The sequence below is a fragment of the Pelophylax lessonae genome (genome assembly GCF_965119305.1).
Source record: "Pelophylax lessonae genome assembly, chromosome: 3".
NCBI lineage: Eukaryota > Metazoa > Chordata > Amphibia > Anura > Ranidae > Pelophylax > Pelophylax lessonae.
In genome coordinates, this window is record NC_138770.1 from 18544968 (window position 1) to 18566123 (window position 21156).

A 21156-nucleotide genomic window follows, 5' to 3' on the forward strand; every position below is an offset into this window, starting at 1 on the left:
AAGGTCTGGTATGGATTTGGGGGGGACCCCCACGCCATTTATTTTAAACATTTTTCTATTGCTGGGCATTGCCGGAATTCTTTTCTTTCCATTCATCTGTCAGTGGGGAAGCCCGCTGACAGCTGATGAGTCATGGTTGGTAAGGATGCGGGCGGCCGGCTTCCCAGTCCCCTGCTTAACAACCCGCTTTTCTTCACACAGAATTTGAATCAGTCGATCGTTTCTCGACCGATCAGAATTCCAATCGTTCTCAAAGCGTGAAATGAAACAAATTCTAGAAAGTGAAATAAATAACTAAACAGATTTATCTGAAATAAAACAAACGTTTCCATTCTGCACATGTCTATGATGTTCAGCTTAAATATTAATTAATATGGTAACTGATGTTGTATGTTTAAATAGAGAGAAAGCAGTATAGCGGGTTTGCTATGACTAAATGCTTGTAGTGTGAAACGCGTTGACAGTCTCATCTCTCCTGCCATGTTGTCACTTCTGGCTATATTCTAATAAAGGAGTATTTTGTTGGAGCATGATTGTCCATTCAAGTTTCTTTTGATGCCTCAGTGACCAGCTGGACTTGCACTGATTGTGCGAGCAGAATAATGTGCACCAACCTAGAATGGGATATATTTGCGGGTTATCGTCACTGGTTTATTATTTTCTTCTTTATTATTTTATCTTCTGATTCTTCAATCAGCCCTCGCTGTCTTCTACTGTCTACACAGAAGCAGTGTACCCGGATCGGTACAACCTTGGGAGCTGTACTCAGACCCCCACGTTCTGGAAATGCCCTGTAATGTTGTTTCAGGCATTGGATCCAGCAAGAGGCGTTCCCTAAGGCACTTGGTGCAATGTGTTGAGTTAGCCACAGGGTGCTATACAGGTCCAGGGTTGTAGTTCATCACTATGGAACCTTACAACTATGGAACCCAGTCCCTGAGGACCTCTTCGGGGGTATGCCCACCATTTTGAGTAAAGCATGGACCTTATATACAGTCCAGCATTCAGGACAGATAAGACAGGGTCACCCTGTAACTTTGACCATTACTCTATAAAACATTACTAAGTCTGGAATGTATTCACCTTACGCCGTAAGCTTTTCAAACTTTGCGCTAAAATTCAGAGCTCAGTCTCAGGTGATCACACCACTGGTCACACCCTTTAATGCCACTTCCACCTACAGTCCTGATAAGGTACTCCGGTGCCCTTTCACCACTTGTTGCAGGACAGTCAACACCTGGGTTACCGCGTACTCCTTTCAGACACACTGCACCCTATTTCCTGCACCCTATTCCATGAGTACCCCACAGGGGGATACCCTCACTTGTAGCTATGGTGGAGACCAGGAGAAAGGGAGCCAATTCTAAATCACAGGAGATTGGCTCTGCCTTGGAGTGACAATGTGTCTCTTGTACCAGAGTAGGACCCAGTTTTACCACCAATGTCTGTATCCGGTTCTAGCTCTATCTCAGGCACACAACATGTGGCCTACCTGACGAAAGCAGAATTTTCTGTCCCCTTTATGGTGGTTAAGCTAGAAGGGGTGCAAAGTGAACAGAAGAACAGAGCAGCAGAATGTCTTCGTGGTCAACACCTTGTCCCAACCGGGACACTTCTTCCTGCATTGCAGGATGTCAGATTAGGCATTTATGAAGAGCAAGAGCTTTTCCAGCATAATAAGCAGGGATTTTTTTTTTCAGCGGCAACGCGGGGGACTGCAAATAGGGCATCTGTAGCACTGACTGTATGTAATGGCAAGGGGTGCTGGAGTGTGCTGCAGGGTCTATTGATGCTCGCTGCTGGGGGGTCTATTCTAGATGGAGGGGATCTATTTTGGCAGGGGGGTCTTTTGTTGCTGAGGAGGTCTGTTATTGCTGGTGGAGGACCTACTATTGCTGGGGGTTGAAACCAAGAAATGGTGGGTGGAGGGTGGAACCAAGGAATGGTGCTCAGAGTTGGGTAGGAACCAAGGAATGGTGCTCGGAGGTGGGTAGGGGTGATGGAACCAAGGAAAGGTGCTCGGAGGTGGGTCGGGGGATGGAACCAAGGAATGATACTCAGCGGTGGGTAGGGACAGAGAAAGGGGTAGTACCTGCACCTATTCTCTGGGAAAACAAGCCCTGATAATGAGTCACCTATTTGCTTGATGTGGCCTTCGTGAGCTTAGCCATATGAGTTGTCATTGGAGGATGCTGGTTCCTTCAAGGTTATACTCAATCATGATGATTGGGTGTGTCCTTGGGGGGGGGGGGTGCAGCATCTTCTAGTGGAAACTTAATGTGTTGGTCTTTTTCTTCGGGGGTATATCTGTCTGCAGTTGCAGCCTGTAAACCTGCCTTAACCCTTGCCTCTCCTCCAATGCAGTTGAAGTTGGAATGAAAAATATTGATTCTATCCTAAAGAATAATAGAGTAATGGTCAGAGGTACAGGGTGACCCTGTCTTATCTGTCCAAAATGCTGGACTGTATATAAAGTCCATGCTTTACCACCAATGTCTGTTTCTGGTTCTAGCTCTATCTCAGATACACAACATGTGGGCTACCTAACCAAAGCAGAATTTTCTGTCGCCATTCCTTGAACATCTTAATACAGCCATGTTTGTCCAGAGCTCTAAAACTCTTCTGCTCCAGTTTCCCAACCGGAGTCAGATCCCGATATGCCGGTCCTAGAGGATGCAGAGACAGGAGGGAATGGAGAGGATATGGATGCCGTACTGGAGGAAGGTGCAGAGGATTTCTCTCCCCCATGTTGTCATTATAATGAAGAAGGACCTTCACACAACATGCTTGCTAACGTTGAAAAGCTCATTTCCTCTGTCTGCAAAATCCTTGACATTATACCACTTGGGACCAAGATTGGGATTCTGGCACTCCAAATTGTTTGTCTCTACAAATAAGCGGATGCTTAGGGGGGTGCGGACATTATTCTCCTGTATTAAACCACTTCCTGCCCAACTATGTCATATGACATCATGGACTTTGAGTGAAGCTATCTGGATGATGGGTGGAGCTACAGGCATCATTCACATATTTTCTTTTTCTGCCGGTGATTCCCTGCACCATAAAACCAATCATATGGGCTGTTCAGCCGCTTGATTGTTTTTACAGGCGCCGCACTCCAGAAAGTAAAAAATATTGTTTTTCTTTTTAAAATTGTCGGTCATTTTTTGTTTGTAGCGCAAAAACGCAGAGGTAATCAAATACCCCCAAAATAAATCTCTATTTGTGGGGAAAAAAAGGACATCGATTTTATTTGGGTACAGCGTCGCACGACCGTGCAATTTTCAGTTAAAGTAACGCAAAAAATGGCCTGGTCATGAAGGTGGTAAATCTTCCGGGGCTAAAGTTGTTAACTGACAATTGCGCGGTCGTGCGGCGCTGTACCCAAATAAAATCGATGTCCTTTTTTTCCCACAAGTAGAGTTTTATTTTGGTGGTATTTGATCACCTCCTGCAGTTTTTAAATTTTGCGCTATAAACAAAAAATTTCTGACAAAACAATATTTTTTACTTTCTACTATAAAACATCCAATAAAAAATGTAAAAAAATCTATTTTATTCATCAATTTATGCCAATATGTATTCTGCTACATGTTTTTGTTTAAAATAAATCTCAATAAATGTATTTTAATTGGTTTGCGCAAAAGTTATCTTGTCTATAAACTATGGGATATATTTATGGAATTTTTATTTTTTTACTTTTTTTTTTAGTAATAGCGGCGATTGGTGACTTACAGCAGGACTTCTTTTACGGCGGACAAATCAGACACTGTCTGACACTTTGTGGGAACCAGTGACACCAATACAGTGAGTAATCAGTGCTAAAAATATGCACTGTCACTGTACTAATGACACAGGCTGGTTAGGGGTTAACATCCAGGGTGATCAAAGGGTTCAATGTGTGCCTAGCCAGTGTTTGTGTATTGGGGGAGGTGCTTTTACTAGGGGAAGGCATGAATCAGTGCCTCTGCTTTGCAGGAACACCGGATCCATGCCTTCCCTACTGACAGAACATCAATCTGCCTTGTTTACATAGACGGATTGCCATTCTGGCTGTGTACCGAACGGTCAGCGGTTGCCGGCGGACATCACATCTGCGGGACATGCTGTGTAGAATCACAGTAGTAGTGAGTCGCCGGTAGCGCACACTTGCGCATGCTACCTGGAAGTGCAGGATCACGTTTATACACGTGGTTCTGAGCAGCACGGCTGCCCTGTAGCAATAAAGCTGCTATATGGAGGTTGGAAAGTGGTAAAGACTTTTTTCTTTCCGCCCCCCCCAAATTTTGAGTCACATTCCAGACTGTGAATCTAGTAGGTGTTTAAAAGTGTCCTTAAAGCAAAGAAACCAAAAACAACTGTGTGAGGTCAACCAGGAAATAAATACCAAACTGTTAATCCGAGCATGCAGCCTGCCTGGCCAGGAAAGGGGGGGGGGGTGAGCTTGTGATGGTAATAGGCAGTAATATATTTCTCTCCCCTTTGGTGGGAGTGGAGATGACCCATCTATAAGGATATACAGTACATACACACACAGCACAAGGCCCTGTTCACACTACGAGACGTTTCTCAGGGCTGCAGTTCCTCTGATCTCCACAAGGTGGTGATCTCACTTCTATCTAGACAGGAAATTTCTATGGAAGACAGGAAGTGATGTCAGGTACAGGCAGGAAGTGATGTCAGGTACAGACGTGAAGTTCCAGGTGGTGTTGTAAAATTTTGTCGGACCCGTGAAAAAATCGGACCTCGTCACTTCTGGTGATAGAGCATCACAAAACAGCGGATGGGAGTCGTCCGTGCGCATGCGCAGAAGACATTTTCGAGGTTTGGCAAAATTATAACAGAGAGCGGACAACTGATTGAGAGGAGGCGGGGCTGAGGTGCGACGGAGAACGGAGGACACCGCCGCGTCATGGAGACATTAGGGAGGGAGGCACATATGCAGAGCTGGCGGAGGAGGCGGGACGGAGGTGCGGCCGTGTAATATATGCAGGACTTTAGCGACTCCTTGTTTTATTATCTTTATCAATTATCGTATTATTTATCCTTAGGATTTCATGACATTTAGTATTTCTTATTTTGTATTATAGAAATAGTAAATGTAATGAAATCCTAAGGATAAATAATACGATAATTGCTAAAGATAATAAAACAGAAGGAGTCGCTAAAGTCCTGCATATATTACACGGCCGCACCTCCGTCCCGCCTCCTCTATTCAGCTCTGCAGATGACGCGGCGGTGTCTTCCGTCCCACCTCAGCCCCGCCTCCTCTCATTCAACTGCCCGCTCTGTGTTATAAGTTTACCAAACCAAGATAATGTCTTGTGCGCATGCGCACTTGAGACTCCCATAACCGGAAGTGACGAGGTCCGATTTTTTCACGGGTCCGAGAATATTTTAGAACAGTGGCACAAAGGAGAGAGGAGACATCGCTGGAAGTGGCAGCAGAGGAGGTAATAAGATCTTATTTTCTATTTACACCCAGTAACCCCCCCCCCTGTCATGTCCGTCCTCTTCCTCCATAGTCACTGTGATGTCTTTTATCTCCAGCAGATGATATTACACACATATATTATTATTATACAGAATTTATATTGCGCTAGAGGCGCTGGGCCCTGGTGCTAGAAACCATAAAGGGCCCCCGAACCCCTGGCTGGGGCCCTTCCCTTCAAGCCTGGGGTTCTTCCCACTGATCCTGGGGCCATTTACTCTCGTTGGGGGGCCCTTTATTACAGTCTCACAGTGGGACCCCCTCACAAGTTCTGCAGTGGGCCCCTTTCCTGCCATCTTGGAGCCTCCCCACGGTGGTGGAATGCCAGGGCCCGGTCGCAAGTGTGACCTTTGCGATCCTGGAAGTTCCCCCACTGGGTTCAGTAGTTTTTATTTTTTGGTACTTTAAATGTATTATTTTTTTTATCATTTCATTTTATTTTTTTACAATGTCACTGACTATGACTCTGTCCATTCAGAAAGGAAAAGAGCAGGTAAATTACATATTTACCGACCCTTCCTGGTTCTCTATTGTGACACATCCCCTGCAGCAGCCGGCAGGAGAGGGAAGGGAGCACAGCGGAGGGGGGGGGGAGCAGGGGAGCACACAGGGGCCCAGAGACAGCAGAACACAAATTAACTGGATAGGAGGAGTGGCGGCGGGGGCAGCATACAGAGGAACCAATCTCTTCCATTTTCCTCCTGCAGCTAGAGGAGGAAAAAGGAGGAGAGTGATTTCTCTACATGCTGCCCCCACCACCCCTCCTGTCCAGGTGGAGCATGGGGCCCGGTTGCAATTGCAACCCCTGTAGTTACGCCCCTGTATTGTGCCAACAGTTTGCACAACGTGACGGCAGACAGTACAGTTACAATGCTCATTAGAGCTTACAATCTAAGAGGGAGGGTCAAAGGATACAAAAGGCAATTACTGTGGGGGATGGGCTGATGGAGAAAATAAAACTCCAGTTAGGTGGGGCAGGAAAGGCTTCTCTGAAGAGAAGGATTTTCAGGGATGATCTAAAAGTGGACAAAGTAGGAGACAGACAGACAAATTGGGATAGGGAGTTCCAGAAGATGGGAGAGGCTCAGGAGAATCCCTGGAGTCAAGCATGGGAGGAGGTAACGAGGGAGCTAGAGAGCAGGAAGTCTTGGGAGGAACAAAGAGAATGTTTTGTTTGGTATTGTGAGACTAGGTTAGTGATGTAACTGAGAGCTGAGTTGTGGATGGCTTTGGGGGACACTGAATGAAGGCCAGTGGAGGGATTGGCAGGGAGGGGTGGAGGACACTGAATGGAAGCCAGTGGAGGGATTGGCAGGGAGGGGTGGAGGACACTGAATGGAAACTGGTGGAGGGATTGGCAGAGAGGGGTGGAGGACACTGAATGGAAACCAGTGGAGAGATTGGCAGAGAGGGGTAGCAGATGCTGAGTGGTTGGTAAGGGGGATAACCCTGACAGAAGTGGTTAGATTGTGGCAGGACATGGGTGAGATTTTGTCATAGAGGTGGTCAGCAGCAGGGAAGAGAAGCATTAGGTGGTGAAGGTTTCTATGGGTAACTGTTAGGTGGTTAGAGGGAGAGGAAGTGAAAGTCTGGGAGATTATTAAACTAATATTGTGGTGATCAGAGAGAGAAAAAGGATTGTTGGAGAGATTGCACCGAGTGCATACGTAGGAGAATACATAGTCAAGGGTGTTGCCATTGATGTGGAAGCATGAATCTATTACTTCAGGTCAAAAGAGAAGGTTAGACTGAAAAGTTTAGAAGTAGCAGGAGTGTTAGTTTTAACAGTGATGTTGAATTTACCGAGAATGATTTTGGGAATTTCAGAAAAGAGAAAGTAGGGTAGCCAGTAATCAAGAAAGGTTGATACGAGTCCAGGAGGCAGATAGATCACAGCACTTCTAAAAGAAACTGTGGAAAATCGATAAATACAATGTGCCTCAAATGAGGAGAGTAACACAATGTGCCTCAAATGAGGAGAGTAACAGAGAGGCAGGTGGGTGAAATACCTGAAAGATGCTATGTGGGGCTAGAAGGATTCCCACTCCACCTCCCTTCCATCCACAGGGTCTGAGGAAGTGAGTCCAGAGAAGGCCATCATGGGAGAGGGAAGCAGGAGCAGCAGTGTTGTATTCATGAAGTCAGGTTTCAGTAACAGCAAGTAGTTAGTGATAAAGAGGTCATGGACAGAAGCTAGTTTGTTACAGACAGAGCAGGCATTCCAAAGGGTGCAAGAGAAGGGGAGGCTGCTTTTGGGAAGAAGAGGGTTAGAAACTAAAATTGTGTGGATTGCTGCTCTTGCCAGAGGGCATGGGGTGATGGGAGTTTTGGATAGAGTTTAGCAATGGAGGCCCAGGGTTTATGGTTTAATCTCCAGATTTTGGGAGAAGCAGAAGGGTGAGGGAGGTAATATGGGATGCAATTTATATGAAGGTACATGCCTCAGGTGTCAGGTCACCTGTGGCCAGGTGACAATTGCACCCTGTTGGAGGCAGGGGCGCAGCGCAAGGTAGTGAACCTAATAGCAGACTGCTGCGGATGGACCGGAACGTGAGCCCAAGATTCCCCAGGGCGTGGAGTCTTAAGAACCAGCAGGTGTTCACCAGAGCCTCTAGTGGTGAGGATGGACTAAGCTGCAGCTGGGCCCAGGTCGCAGCCCCTGGGGTCCCCCAGGTCACGCTCCGTAGGGAGAGAAGGGAAGCAGCCACTCAGGACACACAGAAAGTTGGTACACAGAAGAGTAGTTCAAGCACACGGCAAACAGGAAACTAATACTGTTGAACAGCAAAGCAGACCTGCAGTGCATCGGTTAATATAGACTTCCTGTGATGACCTGGGCGGGGCTGGAACAGGAAGTAGAGGTGATAAAAAGGATCCAGAAATGCAGTCTGACCTCTAATACAGACATGAAGGTACAGGTAAGCTTGCCAAGCTCTATTGCAAGTCCATGACAGTACCCCCCCTCTTACGAGGCCTCCCCCTACCCCGCCTGGGCCCAGGTTTAGAGGGACACCGCAGATGAAACCTTCTTAACAGATGAGGTGCAAAGACCTCCGATGCAGGAACCCAAGACCTCTCCTCAGGACCAAAGCCTTTCCAATGAACAAGGTACTGAAGAACGCCTCTACAGAGTCGGGAATCCAGAACTTGACTGACCTCATATTCCTGATTATCCTCCGAGACAGGTGCCATGGTAGGGAAAGGACGAGAAAATTTATTGAGGACTAAAGGCTTCAGAAGGGAAACATGGAAGGAGTTAGCAATTCTGAGGCTTTTGGGGATCTGAAGTTTGAAACAAACTGGATTCAGTTTAGAAATTATGGTATATGGACCAATGAATCTTGGAGCAAACTTCAGGGAAGGCACTCGAAGCTTGATGTTCCTGGTGGAGAGCCAAACTTTGTCCCCTGGCTGAAGAGAAGGTGGTTTACGCCTGCGGCGGTCAGCAAAGCCTTCGAATTTGTTGGCAGCTGCCCGGAGGGAATCATGAACGTCACTCCAGATAGAATTGAAGGACTCCTGAGCTGAAGCCAACGCTGGGATATCCGGAGAACAGGCCATGGGAAGCGGAAGTTGAGGATGTCTTCTATAAACTGTGAAGAAGGGTGTTTTCTGCGAACTGGTATTTACATGATTGTTATGTGAAAATTCCGCCCACGGAAGTAGAGAGGACCAATCGTCATGATGAGCGGAGACTAAGGTGCGAAGAAAAATCTCTCACTCCTGATTAACCCTCTCCGTCTGCCCATTAGATTGAGGATGGTAAGAAGAGGAAAAATCCAAGGCAATATTGAGGGATTTGCAAAAGGCTCTCCAGAAACGAGATGTAAATTGAACACCCCTGTCAGAAACAATGTGAGAAGGAACCCCATGGAGGCGGAAAATTTCTCGAATAAAAATGGCAACCAAGGCAGGAGCAAAAGGAAGACCAGGAAGGGGAACAAAATGAGCCATCTTGGAAAACCGATCGACTATCACCCAAATGACTGTATTACCGTCCGACAGTGGGAGATCGGTGATAAAATTCATGGCAATATGAGACCAGGGTTCCTTAGGAATGGGCAAAGGCATGAGGAGATCAGCAGGAGCTTGTGTGGAGGATTTAGACTGAGCACAGACATGACAAGGCTTGACATAGTCTTTGACCTCCGAGCGAAGATTAGGCCACCAGTAGTGACGGCTGATGAGCAAGAAGGAGAGGAGAAACCCTGCATGGCCTGCCACCTTGGAATCATGCCCCCAACGAAGAATATTAGTTCTTAGCTCAGTGGGGACAAAGGTCTTACCAGGAGGAATCTTCGAGTCCAGGGTGGTAGAATGGGCAATAATGCATGAAGTTGGGATGATCGGCTCAGGTTCAGGAGTGGACACCTCGTCCAAAGTGTCAAAGGACCTAGAAAGTGTATCAGCCCGACCGTTACAGGAACCAGGTTTGTGCGTAATCGTGAAATTAAAACGGGAAAAGAAAAGACTCCACCTGGCCTGTCTGGGATTCAAACGTTTAGCATTCTGTAGGTACTGTAAATTCTTGTGATCGGTGAAGATCGTTATGGGGTGAGGAGAACTTTCCAAAAGATGACGCCACTCTTCCAGCGCCAATTTGATTGCGAGAAGTTCCCGGTTGCCGATGGCATCATTTCTCTCTGCCTGAGAAAATTTTTTGGAAAAGAACGCACATGGTTGACGTTTCTTCTCAAAGAGTTGAAGAAAAACAGCTCCCACCCCCACTGAAGAAGCGTCCACTTCAATAAAGAATGCATCCCCAGGATTAGGTCTCCTCAAGAGAGGCCCGGAGACAAAGGCCTGTTTCAGATCATGAAATGCAGCGACAGCTTTGGGGGGCCAGACTTTGGCATTAGCACCCTTCTTGGTCAAGGCGATAATAGGTGCAGCGATGGAAGAGTAATTCCTTATGAACTGCCTATAGTAATTTGTGAAGCCAAGAAAGCGCTGTGTGGCCTTAAGACTAGGAGGAAGGGGCCAGTTGGTAATGGCTAAGACCTTCCCAGGATCCATACGAAGGCCCAAACTTGAGACAAAGCATCCTAGAAATAGGACCTCAGAACATTCAAAGGAACATTTCTCCAGCTTGGCATAGAGATTATTCTCTCGAAGGCGCTGGAGTACAGTGCGGACATGGTTTCTATGGACATGCAGATTTTCCGAAAAGATCAGAATGTCATCCAGATAGATGACAACAAACTGGTACAGCAGGTCCCGGAAGATCTCATTGACAAAGTTTTGAAACACAGCTGGGGCATTACACAGCCCAAAAGGCATGACCAGGTATTCATAGTGACAGTACCGAGTGTTAAACGCCGTCTTCCATTCATCACCTTCACAAATTCGAATGAGGTTGTACGCCCCTCTAAGATCCAACTTGGTGAAAATGGAGGCACCCTTCAACCTATCGAATAGTTCAGATATTAAGGGTAAGGGGTATCGGGTTTTAATAGTAACAGCGTTTAAGCCTCGATAATCAATGCAGGGTCTCAAGGTACCATCCTTCTTGGCGACAAAAAAGAACCCTGCTCCTGCAGGCGATGAGGATTTCCGGATGAAACCTTTCTCAAGATTCTCTGCGACATACTCAGGCATGGCCTTGGTCTCAGGGATGGACAATGGGTAGGTACGACCCCTGAGCAGAGTTGCCCCGAGAACAAGGTCAATGGCGCAGTCAAAAGACCTGTGGGGAGGAAGCACTTCAGCTGATTTCTTACAGAACACATCCTGGTAATTGCTGTTTGCAGCGGGGAGGTCAGAAGATACCGATGTGGTAGCAACCGGAAGTCTCTCCTTAGAGGTCACCTTGGAAAGACATGACGAGAAACACGACGGGCCCCAAGCCAGGATCTGCCCATGGGGAGAGTGGAGCTGTAGCCAAGGAAGGCCCAATACAATGGGAGTAGAGGCTTTGGGCAGGATGAGAAAGGATATCCACTACTGGTGGAGAATCCCTACTGACATCCTAATGGGTAGTGTCTGGAAGCGAATAGGGCCCCCTGGAAGAACAGTGCCATCAATAGCCGAGACTACCAACAGCGTAGAAAGGGGTGAAAGGGTGAGCTTCATAGAAGAAGCAGTTTTCCCGTCCATAAAGTTGCCAGCAGCCCCGGAATCCAGATATGCAAGGGTTGATTGGGGAGAAGTGCTTACATGAAGGGACACTGGAAGAAGAAGATGGGAAGGTGATGTTTCTGGGTCCAATACTCCACCTTCCAAATGTATTAGACCCGAGTGTTTCCCGGACGAAGCGAACAGGAGTCACGAAAATGGCCCTTGCCTCCACAATAGAGGCACAAGCCCAAATTTCTGCGCCTAGCACGTTCCTTGGGGGTTAGTCTGGTCCGGCCCAGCTGCATGGGTTCCTCAGGCAGAGGATGCTCCACGGAACGAAGAGAGGGGAGCTCAGACTGGCTAGGTCCCAGGGTGTGTTGGCGTTTTCTTTCTATGGACCGCTCCTGAAAACGAATATCGATCTGGTTACATAAGGTGATGACCTCGTCCAGACCGACGGGGATGGTTCTTCCCGCTAATTCGTCCTTCACTCGTTCAGATAGACCTTGCAAAAAGGTAGCGACCAGGGCCTCATTGTTCCAGCTCAACTCGGCTGAGAGGATACAGAACTGAAGGGCATATTGTCCCACTGAACGGGATTCTTGGCGGAGACGTAAAAGAGCACTAGCCGCTGAAGAAACCCGAGCCGGCTCCTCGAAGATATTACAAAAGAGCTTCAGGAAGTCAGACAGGTTGGAAACTACCGGATCATTCCTCTCCCATAGGGGGGCAGCCCAGGCTAGAGCCTCACCGGAAAGGAGGGAAATAATATAGGCTACTTTGCCCGATCAGACCGGAAGTTTTGCGGCTGAAGCTCAAAATGGATGGTGCATTGGCTAAGAAACCCCCTGCAGGCCTTGGAGTCTCCAGAAAAACGGATTGGAGGAGGTAGATTCAGTGAATGCGAATCTGTGACTGGCGCGACAGGCCCAGCCACTGGTTGCTCTTGGTGTTGTGGATTCGAGGTTCCCAACGAGGTCTGAAGCTGTTCAAAGCGGGAAGACAGCTCCTGCAGGAATCGCATCACCTGAGTCTGATTAGCTTCTTGCGTCTCGAGTCTGCGAACTAAGCCCTGTAATGGATCATCTGGAGGGAGCGGCACGTCGGCCGGGTTCATGGCTGTTCAAACTGTCAGGTCACCTGTGGCCAGGTGACAACTGCACCCTGTTGGAGGCAGGGGCGCAGCGCAAGGTAGTGAACCCAATAGCAGACTGCTGCGGATGGACCGGAACGTGAGCCCAAGATTCCCCAGGGTGCGGAGTCTAAGAACCAGCAGGTGTTCACCAGAGCCTCTAGTGGTGAGGATGGACTTCGCTGCAGCTGGGCCCAGGTCGCGGCCCCTGGGTTCCCCCAGGTCACGCTCCGTAGGGAGAGAAGGGAAGCAGCCACTCAGGACACACAGAATGGTGATGGGTAAGCCAAGGTCAGGGTAACAGGCAGACAAGGGTAGTCAAGGGACAGGCCAAAGGTCAGGGTAACAGGCAAACAGGAATGGTCGGAGACAAGCCAAAGTCGGTACACAGAAGAGTAGATCAAGCACACGGCAAACAGGAAACTAATACTGTTGAACAGCAAAGCAGACCTGCAGTGCATTGGTTAATATAGACTTCCTGTGATGACCTGGGCGGGGCAGGAACAGGAAGTAGAGGTAATAAAAAGGATCCAGAAATGCAGTCTGACCTCTAATACAGACATGAAGGTACAGGTAAGCTTGCCAAGCTCTATTGCAAGTCCATGACATCAGGGTTCTGGAGGTTTTATTAGCATGTGGGTTTAGAATTAGCAGGAGTTGGGTGAGTGCAGTAATAGGGAGATGACAGAAGTGAGGGTGATATATACAGGCTGTGGGGTGGAGAAGAGGGGTGAAGAAAGAGAGATTAAGGAGTGAGGACACAACTATCAGAAGGATTTTTTAGAAAGTGCATGTTACAGAGAGGAAGGAGAGCTGAATTAGGAAACAAGGTCACCTGCAGTCTGTTTGGCATTTTTCAAAGTAGTTTGCTGTGTATTCTCGCTTTGTGCAATCGCTGAAGTGCACCCACTTAAATAAAGAACCCACTTATAGAAAGATGTGTGCTCCCCAGCCATATATAGTGTGTAAACGTAGATGTACCCCTTCAGGGTCATAGCATTCCCCCACTTACAGGGCTGATACATTTCCTTCATTTTGGTGATGTCTCCTTTTCCACCAATGACCTTCTCACCTCATCAATCTATTGTAGAATTACTACATCTATACTAACAATGTCACGCTTACCCCTAACGCAGGTGGTCAGACACTATAGCTGGCTTCTGTGTTCTTCGCAGCCTCCTTTCCCATAAGGCAAGCAGGCCTACCAGTACTCAGTTGCCCCCAGGACTTAAACACAATGCTATGATGAATGTTGAGCAGAAAAACTATGAGCGCAGTTATAACCAAAAAATGAATGAATTAATCTCAGAACAGGGACATAATCAACCAGTGTACAAACCCAAAACAGTGTATAAAATAAGAAGATCTGGCAGCTAAGACAAAATAGCGTTATTCACTTACACAATACAATTTGATCAAACTTAAAAGGTGCTGCTCCAGAAACAAAATGTTACATATAATGGAAATCAACCTGTGTATACAATAAAAAATGCAATCTCAGTGTCCATATAACATAAGTGCATTCCGGTATCCAGAAACAAAGTGTAACATATATCGGAAATCAATCTGTGTATACAATAAAAAGTGCAATCTCAGTGTCCATAAATCATAGGTGCATTCTGGTATCCAGAACTGTGATCACCCAATAACGTGATTAGTACAAAATACTGTGCTCCACTCCACTGCCACCAGAGCCTCTCACCTTAAACTTTGACCCAGAGACCTGAGCCAAACAAAGCTTTTACCCCTCAGGGGTCACAGGCAGGTGTCACCGGATGGTATGGTGTGGAGGTTTCACTAACGGATGCACTGGGACCAGGTAACCATGATGGTGCCGCTCTCGCACAGGGCACAAAGAGATCACCACATAAGCAGAAATGCAGAAAGAAATCTAATGCTCTCTAGAGCTCTACTGTTGAAGTCAGCGCCCTATCGGCAAAGACGTAACGCGTACAGGCTGCGGAGCCTTTCCTGCTGCTGGCTGCATCCTCTCTGTTGTGCGGTCTTATTGTATTACGAGCATGTCTCCAAGAAGCTGTTTGTGAGTACCTTTATTTAAATAAACGGCTACAGACAAAAAATGAAATTTGGATGACTGACAAAGTTGCACCTAAGGCCAACCAAATCCACCACATCCCTGGTATAAACATGTAAAAGCAGAAACTGGTGTTCAGTGGACTGGAAAACCAGCCATGAAACCACCAAATGATGGGACTTTATAGGTGTATGGTTGTGGCACAGACAGAGCAAACAAAAATTGGGTTAAAATTATTTATTGAAATTTATTAATTAACATTGTGAATTAAAAAGATACAGGATATGTATCCAAAAGTTCATGGTCAAAATTCATCGACAGATATTACAGTAAAAGTACATATGAATACTACTGCTAATTTTAACCCAATTTTTGTTTGCTCTGTCTGTGCCACAACCATACACCTATAAAGTCCCATCATTTGGTGGTTTCATGGCTGGTTTTTCAGTCCACTGAACACCAGTTTCTGCTTTTACATGTTAAATAAACGGCTGTATATGCTTTACCCGCACGGAGAGCATTCGATTTCTTTCTGCTTTTCTGCTTATGTGATGATCTCTCTGTGCCCTGTGTGAGAGCGGCACCATCACAGTTACCTGGTCCCAGTGCGTCCGTTAGTGAAACCTCCACACCATCCGGTGACACCTGCCTGTGACCCCTGAGGGGTAAATGCTTTGTTTGGCTCAGGTCTCTGGGTCAAAATTTAAGGTGAGAGGCTTAGATCTCTGGTGGCGGTGGAGTGGAGCACAGTATTTTGTACTAATCACGTTATTGGGTGTTTACAGTCCTGGATACCGGAATGCACCTATGATTTATGGACACTGAGATTGCACTTTTTATTGTATACACAGATTGATTTCCATTCTATGTTACACTTTGTTTCTGGCGCAGCACCTTTTAAGTTTGATCACAATGCTATGATAAATGTCAAAAAGGGGAGTGATTGGCGCTGCCAGGAAGTTAGGTTAATGGGAAATCTGGGTTAGGCTCCTATAGTTCAAGACCAAGTTCAACACATGCAAATGCACATAGAATGTATGTGGGAATGAGAACTATATAAGTAATAGGATATAAAAACACAATGGGTGTGTAATATGTGTGTAAAATTAACACTATGTGCTGATACCAAATCAATAAATAAATGTGTTCAATACCTAAACGGCTTATTGAGACTCAACATAAATATGCAAATATATGTAAATGTAGGTATAAAAATATAAAAGCATATAAAGATAGTATTAATAAATTATGGTGATATAGAGAGTTAGTGTGCAAAGGTGCTAAAAAATAAATATAGTGCACTAATCAAACTAAATAAGGTGCATTCCGAATAGTCATAACCATCTATTCAATAAAGTGCAACTGCATACTCATAAGCAATGAAAATAAATAAGTGGGTGAACTATGTGCATCCCACACTGGTGACAATATAAACACTAGTAAATAAATAAGTGCAGCCGTGCAAATAACTATATAAATTATGAAAGTGAGAACCATATAAATTCAAAGGCTCAAAAAGCAGGTTCTGTGTATTTTAAAATTGTCCAAAAATAGTGCAATCAGAGTTGGTACAGAAATCATAAAGTTCTATAGTCCATATAAGGATGGAGTAAGGTGCTCTTTTTTTCTATGAAGCCGGGAGTGCAGTGAGTGATTGGAAGATAGGGTGCTCCCCCTCTCCTGGGGTCCTGTGCTTACCGGATGTCCGTACCCCTACAGGGGTAAATGGCGGGTCGATAACAGGGATCGCTCCCATACACCGGCAATCTGGTTCCGTCCTATCCTTCCTATTACCACTCGTATCCACTCCTTGCTCCGGTACACATAGGGGTTAAAGCATCAGGGAGAGAGCTCCAGTACAATTCCCGGGTATATGAAAAAGGGGAAAAACAGAAGCCTCCGATAGTGCAGGATTGCCTTTAAAACTTTTATTTAGATTCCAAAAAAGACATGTACTCACATAAAATCAACATGCAGCGCATCCGTATGGCATAGGGTCCGCAACTACCTCGTTCGCGGTGCTCGCCTGGGATCAGCGTGCGTTCCTAGCCTCGGGATCGTTCAGACGGAAGTGATGTGGTCACGTTCTCATTCCCACATACATTCTATGTGCATTTGCATGTGTTGAACTTGGTCTTGAACTATAGGAGCCTAACCCAGATTTCCCATTAACCTAACTTCCTGGCAGCGCCAATCACTCCCCTTTTTGACATTTACACCTGACGCTCCCCCATTGGGGGTGCATCTTTTGGAGTGGGCAGCAGCCATTAGTGTTTTATTTATAGAAATTTTACGCACTATTTTATAGATAGTTTATCCTAAGCGCGGATCTTTCTTCTTTTCTCACAATGCTATGATGCCTGGCCATCCCACCAGGGCAGGAACGTACTAAAAAACAGCAACCAGGTACTTGCGGTTGGCAGACAGGCAGAGTGGTTCAACATCAGTCCAGTTACAAGGCAGGCAAGGTTCAGAATAGTCAGGGTCAAATCCGTAGTCAAAAGGCAGGCAGAGTTCAGAGAGTAGTCGAGATCTGAATTAAGGCCTTCAACAAGGGGATCCAAACAGCAGGGCAGACAAACAGAGAGCTTTGAGCACGTATTACAAACGCAATATCACAAGCATTGGACTGCAGGCTTGGCTGGCTTCAATCAGATTTGGTCTCCATCCAGAGACTGACCACATCACTCACTTTGCAGATCAGTCGAAAGAAAGAAATAATACATTACAGCCAAAACCAGGATGCCGGAATGAGGAGCAAGAGCACAACTGTCAGAAACCATAAACCAGGCAGAGGCAGAAAATGTAGTTAAAAATCACACTTTTAATGTAATAGCAAAAATAACACAGAACAGGAACGTAGTCAAAAACAGAAGCCAGGGTTTGGAAGACAGAGCGGGTAATCAGACAAGCCGGGATCAGAAATCAGCGTTGTCAGAAGCCAAAAATCAGGATCAGAAATCAGAAGAGATGTCAGCCAGGGCAAGTCATAACAGGAACACAGCAGAGACATGCTAGAGATGTTGACCAGGCAAAGGAACGGAGGAAATGAGCAAGGCAGTTTAAATAGCAAAAAGGGGCTGGCTGTAGGCTGGACTAATGAGGCAGGTAATAAGGTGAGTCACTGTGGAAACAATGAATGGCTAGTAATTACCCAACAGCTGAGCAGCATCTGTGCAGTAGAGAGCTTCTATTAATAGCAGAAGCCCAGCCCTGACAACGACACACTCCTGACAAAAGGATTATACTACTTTTATTAGCGGGGTAGGGGGTGTATTTAAGGAGGATTGGAATATGTATGTCTTTATTTTTTAGGATTTAAAAAAGAAAGAGGAAAAAATTTCATTTGTAGTAAATATCCGGAATTGTTTTTCTTTTCATAATGATCCCAGTCTCAGATATTCATCCAAAAATGTGATCAGTAAAGTCTCCGGAGTACACGGAGATCACAGGAATATGATGTGTCCTGACAAAGACAACGTTCATCTTTAATTTTAGGAGAGGTGGGACGCACCTGGGAAAAATGATTCTTTGTGTGCAGAAACCTCACACAGTGCCCCCCACAGCTCCTCCTCCCAATGTCCCTCAAATCAGAGTCAGAGAATCCTATGACACGACACTGACAACCCAGCTCCTCCTCCCAATGTTCCTCCAATCAGAGTCAGAGAATCCTATGACACGACACTGACCACACAGCTCCACCTCCCAATGTTCCTCCAATCAGAGTCAGAATATCCTATGACATGACACTGACCACACAGCTCCGCCTCCCAATGTCCCTCTTATCAGGGTCAGAGAATCCTATGACACCACACTGACCACACAGCTCCTCCTCCCAATGTCCCTCCAATCAGGGTCAGAGAATCCTATGACACCACACTGACCACACAGCTCCTCCTCCCAATGTCCCTCCTATCAGGGTCAGAGAATCCTATGACACCACACTGACCACACAGCTCCTCCTCCCAATGTCCCTCCTATCAGGGTCAGAGAATCCTATGACACCACACTGACCACACAGCTCCTCCCAATGTATCTCCAATCAGAGTCAGAGAATCCTATGACACCAAACTGACCACACAGCTCCTCCTCCCAATGTCCCTCCTATCAGGGTCAGAGTATCCTTTGACACCACACTGACCACACAGCTCCTCCCAATGTCTTTCCGATCAGAGTCAGAGAATCCTATCACACTGACCACACAGCTCCTCCCAATGTCTCTCCAATCAGAGTCATAGAATCCTATGACACCACACTGACCACACAGCTCCTCCTCCCAATGTTCCTCCTATCAGGGTCAGAGAATCCTATGACACAGAAGCGTAACTAGAACTTTCAGGCCCCCAGTGCAAGAAACCATGAAGGGCCCCCCTGAGCCCCGGCCAGGGCCCTTCCCACTTATCCCGGGGGGCTGGAGGGCAGCAGGAACTGTAAAGGAGGGGCAGCAGGAGTGACACATAGAGGAACAAATCCCCTCAATTTTCCTCCCGGTGGGGGGGGGGGGGGTGGAATCAGTGGCAGTGCTGATATTGAGGGATGGGATCAGTGTCACTCCCTAGCAGATCACTCGGCCCTTCCTCCTTGCTAGGTCTCAGTATATCTTCGGCTATCTTCCTGTGTCTCCAGTAACTCCTATCCCATCATGGGGTCTCCTCACACGGTGGAGAGCTCCTCCCCCTTTACTCTACTGGCCTAGCCCGGGTCAGCTGATTTTCTCTTTCAGTCCCCCGAAATTGTATCTCCCTACCCTACTGAACTCAATGGGCGGGCAGAGAAGATGGGCGGGGACCGTGTGCTTGTGAGTACCCATGACTGCGTGCGGAGAGGATGGGCGGGGCGGGGACTGTATGCCTGTGGGAGTGCACGTTAATGACCATTGTGTACTATCTCCCGAACAGCGGCGGGCCCCCCTACAGTGGTGGAACTCCAGGACCCATTTCGCAAGTGTGACTGCTGCAACCCTGGCAATTCCCCCACTGCTATGACATGACACTGACCATGCAGCTCCTCCTCCCAATGTCCCTCCAATCAGAGTCAGCGAATCCTATGACATCACACTGACCTCACAGCTCCTCCTTCAAATATCCCTCTATCCGACTCTTTTTTTTTTCTGATGCTCTTAGGATGTGGGCTGAACCCAAGGCCTCCTTACTTTCAAAGTAGGGATGTTGGACCTGCATTGTATGTAATATCAGAAACCTTAGCATGAAGTGGGGTTTAAATAAAAAGACACCTGACCAGTGAGGTGAGGAGGATTCTAGGAATGTCATTTGATTTTACTATTTGTGTTCAAATCTAGAGTTTTCCTCCTGTGAAGTCTGGAGATCATATGACGATCACATTTCCTCCACCTCCCTCTCTGATAGAATAGAGAAATAAAAAGAAGATTCGAGAAGTCACCAGGGAGATCATTGAGTTGCGGACAGGAGAGGTGAGCAGTGCTGGAAAAGACGTCATGATGGAGAATCAGCCACCCCTCACATTACCGGGTAGGAGGAGACTTTAGGAGCAATACGGAGGCTCCACCTAGATCCCCCATCATCTGATAAACACATAGAAACAATGTATTCAGTCAGTGTGTGTGTGTTTCCTACAGATGGATCCAGTAATGGGAACCCACCAGAGAGATGTCCCCGTCCTCTGTATTCCCGGGATTCCACACAGGAAGGTCACACCATCCCTCACCATCATCAGGTAGATAAGGAACAATCACTGATAGTATCATTAGGATCTGTACATTATCTGCATTGTTACCATTGATGTCATTTTTATTATATATTCAGAGTGGAAATCTGAGAGATTCTAAAGTTGAGGTTAAAGAAGAGATAAAAGAGGAGGATGATGAGGATGGGGTGATGGAGGAGTCAGAGTTTCTAAAGGAACACAAATATCTGTATCAGGGCACCATGGAGGAGTCATCCAGCTACAGAAACCCACCAGAGAGATGTCCCCATCCTCTGTATTCCTGGGATTCCACACAGGAAGGTCACACCATCCCTCAATGTTACAAGGTTGGTGGATTGGAGCATCTAGAACATGGACTTCTGGAGAGGATGTCTTTTTATTTTTTATATATAATATCACAATAATGAAGCTTATATCTTCCAGATGATATTCTCTCTCATTTTCTTGGTTTAGAGTGGAGATCCAATCGATATAGAATTTGAGGTTAAAGCAGAAGAAGAAGAGACGTATGTGAGGGATGATCAGCAGTCTGTGGAGGAGTATGGAATAACGGGGACATTTATAGAGGAGGACACTCCTACAGAGATCAGCACAGGTGGGCCGTTAACACTAAATACATTCCTCCACCCATACTGCTCACTGATTGGTCCAGTGTAGGGCAGGGACTGGGTGATATCAGCCTGTAATACCCTGGTCATTTTCCTGTTCCCCATCCTGTATTCCTGTATTTCTCTCGGATAATCTTCCTTCTCTGTG

At 46.5% G+C, this 21156-nt stretch overlaps 2 protein-coding genes across 2 annotated transcripts in view; both read left to right on the forward strand.

The window, feature by feature from the left end:
- LOC309550239 (uncharacterized protein) overlaps positions 1-21156 on the forward strand; it is a gene marked incomplete at both ends in the record, with an annotated part of 1760330 nt that overhangs the window by 520092 nt on the left and 1219082 nt on the right.
- LOC309548792 (uncharacterized protein) overlaps positions 20923-21156 on the forward strand; it is a gene marked incomplete at its 3' end in the record, with an annotated part of 36305 nt that continues 36071 nt past the window's right edge. The window contains exon 1 of the mRNA XM_082248735.1: positions 20923-20995. The remainder of the gene's footprint in view (positions 20996-21156) is intronic.